Source organism: Rattus norvegicus, chromosome 10 (genome assembly GCF_021556685.1).
Source record: "Rattus norvegicus strain SHRSP/BbbUtx chromosome 10, alternate assembly SHRSP_T2T, whole genome shotgun sequence".
NCBI lineage: Eukaryota > Metazoa > Chordata > Mammalia > Rodentia > Muridae > Rattus > Rattus norvegicus.
The window spans coordinates 69,522,521-69,527,628 of record NC_141543.1 but is presented as its reverse complement, the minus strand read 5'-3'; positions in this window follow the sequence as shown (position 1 = coordinate 69,527,628).

Here is a 5,108-nt window from a genome sequence, read left to right as displayed (position 1 = left end):
TCCTGAACTGACTCTGCAGACTCTTAAGCAATGAGGATAAAGGTGGAAAGAAAATAAAGTTCCTAAAAGCTGGGGGCGAAAGAATATTTGCCTATATGAATAAGAAGACATGGCTGGGAATACTTTTAAGAGATATGTTTGTAGAAGCTAAGGAAAGCCTGCAGCGCAAACGAAAAAACGATTTAATGAGATGAGGCACACCCATGCTATAGCAAGCTCTCAGTGTCCCATGTTATGACTTACCCGAGAGTCATCCTGTATCTATAAGCTGCTAGCTAGTCCTTGTCTGAAAGCTTTTTCTGCTCCAGAGCCCTCTGCGCATGTGCAATGTAGACCAGTAGTAATGGGGCATTGATATCTTCCTGGAGCAAATGGGAGGTGACGGGTAAGTGCTCCACACTCCTTCATAGCAAGGGTCAAAACATGTAGTGTGTTGGCTCCAACAGCTTCCCCCCATGGAACTGAGCTCTGGTTACCTGCTCCTATGCATTGCTTTTCTGTGGCTGGGATAAAATACCGTGACCAAAGCAGCTTATGGAAAGCAGGGTTTACTTGGGCAGATAAGAGTTCATCACTATCATGGCGAGAAAGCATGGCAGCCTTCAGGCACAGCAAGCTGAGAACTCATATCTTCAACCAAAAGCACAGGGCTGAGAGAGTGAACAGGAAATGGGCCCAAGTCTGGAAACACTCAAAACCTAACCCTTGTGACATTCCTCCTAAAAAGGCCACACTCCAAAGCCTCTCCAAATGGTACCAACAGGGGACCACGGATGTATTAAAAAAAACCTTGAGACTATGGGAACATTGCTCATTCAAACTACCACATCCACAGTGACAGCTTGCTTGATAAAAATATCCTTAATGACTTCCTTCCCTTCTTCTCCTCTCCTCGCTAGTCCTCTGCTCATATTTCCTGGAATTGTAACTGGGTTGACAGGAATGAAGATTTTCTAGAAAGACTCTGACCCTTAACAGCTCCAGTAGCATGAGGGTCAAGGGCTTTTTTCCCCTTAAGTAGCAAACTCTGGATTTTTTTTTATTAAAAAATTTTAGGGAGTTTTTAGTCAGACATAATGTTGCATGCCTTGAAGCCTAGCATTCAGAAGCCAGAGGCAGGTGGAGATCTATATAGGGAGTTCTCACTAGGCAGGGCTACACAGTGAAATACTGGCCCCCATAAAATTGTTGAGTTGTATTTTTTGTATTTTGGGGCTCATGCAGACCAGGCTATCCTTGAACTTGCTGTCTAGCTGTGGTTGACCTTGAACTCCTGATCATCCTACATCTACTTTCTAACTGCTGGGATTATAGGCATGTGTTACCATTCCTAAGCTCGAATTTTAGATTTTTTAGAAACAAAAATACAGTCACCAATAACTTGCTCATTTTTACTTTGGTGGTGCTGGGATCCAAATCCATCACTAGGTAAATGCTCTATCATCAAGCCACATTTCCAGTTTTGCTTTGGAAAGAAAGTTTAAAACACGGGCCCACTGTATATAAAACCCCGGCTTTGAACCCCAACACTGGCTGCTGCCCCTTTCTACACGCACGCACGCACGCACGCACGCACGCACGCACGCACGCACGCACGCACATAATATACTTTATGATACAATAGGAAAGCTTGGTTTAAGAACTAATCCTGGGGGCTGGGGATTTAGCTCAGTGGTAGAGCGCTTACCTAGGAAGCGCAAGGCCCTGGGTTCGGTCCCCAGCTCCGAAAAAAAAAAAAAAAAAAAAAAGAACCAAAAAAAAAAAGAACTAATCCTGGAACTGGGTGTGGTGTTGCAGGTCTTTAATCTCAACCCTTGGGAGGCAGAGGCAGGTGAATCTCTGTTAGTTTGGGGCTAGCCTGATCTTGGGGCTAGCCTGATCTACACGGAGAGTTCCAGAACAGCCATGGATGTTACACAGAGAAACCCTGTCTTTCCCCCCCACACCATTTCCCCCAAAAAGAGAACTGACTCTGCACACTAGGGACACAGGACAGTTGAAATAGGAGCCCAGTCTCTGCTTTGGGGGTGTTCTCAGAGTTTCAATAACACCAGATGTTTACCCATGAAGGCTGTGACAAGGAGCAGGGCCGAGGGCATAAGTAGAGGAATTATGGGAGCCCAGAGGTCAGGTCTGGCCTGCCACATGTAGAAGAAAGCATCTTCTTCCCTTCTGCCTCATGCAGACTTGGGTATACATCTTTAAGAAGGAGCAAAGAGCCATTAACAGAGCTGAAGGCATAAGGAATAGGAATTAGGCCAACTGGGTCTGGAAACATGGCTCTGTAGCTGAGGGTAGGTACTGTTCTTGCAGAGGACCGGAATTAGGTTCCCAGCACTTGCACCAGATGACTCAGAACCACTTGTAACACTAGCTCCATGGGAGCTTCTTGTCTCTACAGGCACCTGCACTCTGGTGCACACATACACAGACATACGAATATATGTAGTTAAAACAAAATAGGTTTATTGCTCTATGACACACTCTACATGCCACCCAATCAGAATAAAGTCAGTCTTAATAGGAAGATTATGGCCTGTAGTAAGAATTTAGAGGTTTCAGTACTCCTAGGAATTTCTGGTTAGACAATTATAATCGTGTGATGACCCTGGAGAACCCATTTCCTGTCAGCCTTCCTTCTGTGTTCAACCACATGCCTGTGCTCTGAGATCATGGCCACCAAGCAGCTTTCCGAAGATGACTTCTTTTCATGGGAGCTTGCTAGCAGGGAACATGTGCCCAGTAGAGGAGGCAAAGATTATAACATTGCTACTATTATGGGGCACATAAGGGAACATCTTGCTTTGGGGAGCTTATTGTGAGCCTACTTAGTCTGGTGGTCTCCACTTTTGCTGTGCATTATAATTCTAATGCTTGTGCCACACCTCTCATCTAGTAAATGCAGGGAGAAGGGTAACAGGGTGCAGTGTGCTGAAGCCACACTAGAGCACCTAGTATATATACCTGCCAAGTGTCTTCAGTTACCCCAGAAGTCATTCAGTCATTCTCCTGTCATCCTGTCAGAGTGGATGCTGGCTTATTTGTTTGTCTAACAGTTTGGGGTTTGTTTTGTTTTAAGACAGAGACTGATCAGGCTGGCCTCCAACTCACAGAGATCCTCTTGCTTCTGTATCCAGAGTGCTGGAACTGAAGGCTCACCACCATTCCTGATCCATTCCTGATCCAATCCTGATCCATGATGGAGGTTTTAGACCACAATATCAGCTGCAATTTAGGCTTCTTTTTTTTCCTCCTCCTCCTCCTCCTCCTCTTCCTCCTCCTCCTCCTCCTCCTCTTCCTCCTCCTCTTCCTCCTCCTCTCCCTTTTTCTCCACTTCCTTCTCCATCTTCCTCCTCTTCTTCCTCTCTCTCCCTCTCCTTCTTCTCCTTCTCCTTCATCTTCCTCTTCTCCTCTTTCTCTTTCTCTCCTCTTCCTCTTCTTCTTTCATAAATAGCTCACTATGAGCCAGACCAGGTGGTCCAGGCCTGTAGTCTCAGCTACTCCAGAGGACGAGGCAGAAGGTTTGCAAAGTTCAAAGCCTTCCTAGGTTGTAGGGTGAGTCCAAAGCCAGCTTGGGCAATTTAATGACGTTCCCATCTCAAAGTTTTTGTTTTGTTTTTTTCTTATTGTTTCTTCGATACAGGGTTCCTCTTCATAGCCCTGGTTTTCTTGGAACTCACTCTGTAGACCAGGCTGGTCACCAACTCAGAGATCTACCTTTTTTTTTTTTTTAAAGGCTGGAGATACAACTCAATAGTAGAACACTTACCTAGCAGGCAAGATCTGGGTTTGACCCTCGGCACTGCAAAAAGTAACTCAGGGTCTCCCTATCTCCCAAGGGTTACAATTACAGGCATACGACATAGATTATCGAACCTTTGGCAACATACTACGGAAGCTGTGCACTAGTGATTTTAGAGGTTCACCAGAAGCTTCAATATGCAGCAAGACCTAGGAATCCCTACTGTCTTTGCCTAAACAGTGCTCAGTGTAGTCTTGGAGAAGTTAGTTGCTCAGTCTAGACATAGTTGTTTAAAGCTGTGACTTTCCTCTCAGGCTGGGTTGCTGCTTTGAGGACTTTACAGAACGGCGACCTTGCTCTATCCTGAAAGTCAAGCTTCCTAATTTGGTGTGCTGGCGTGCACAGGTGGAGATTTGTGTATGGTTCATTGCTGCTCTTTTCGAGAACTATCTTGTAGCTGGACGTGGTGCTGCTTACTCATAATCTCAGCCCTTGTGAGGTCAAGGCAGAAGGATCAGCAGTTGATATAGTGAGTTTAAAGTCAGCCCATAATTCATAAAACCCTGCCCCGAGCAGAAACCAATCAACCAACACTCCATCCTTGCTCCCCCCCCCCCAAAAAATTCCCACAACCAAAAGCCTGTCTTGTATTGGATCCCCGGCTTAAAAAAATAGATCTATGGGACACTTCTTGTATTACATAAAGAATGTCTCTCATTTTATTGATGTGTCTAATATTTGTAAGCTACAGTTTTGTTTATTAAGATTTAAGGCTGGTTATGGAGGGTCATAACTATAATCTCTGTTCTTGAGAAGTAGAGGCAAGAGGATCTTGAGTTCAAGGTCAGCCTAGGCCACATAACGAAAGCTTGTTAAACAGAAAGGACTTAAGAAGATAAAGTAATAATGGATACCTACGAAAGCTAAGCATGATGACTTTATTAATTTCTTATTGTTATCATCACTAATATTGCTGCTTGACAATGCTGGAGGTGAAACCCAGAGTCTTCCATATGCTAGGTAAACTATGCTACTGTAGACACATCCTCAGTCCATTATGACGATTTTATAATATAATTTTACAGCTGACGTTAGTGTGTGTGTGTGTGTGTGTGTGTGTGTGTACTCATGAGTGTGTGTGCTCATAGATGTCTGTATGGATCAAAAAAATGACATCCCATGTCTTCCTTAGTCTCTTTCTACCTTGGAGTTTGAAACAGGACTTCTCATTGACCGAAAAACTCCTTCACTGGGTAGACGGGTTGGCCAGCAAGTCTCCAAAATCCACCCGTCTCTGTCCAACAAGTGCCAGGACCATGGCATCCAGCTTTTATATGAGTTCTGGCGATCCAACTCAGCTTCTCAT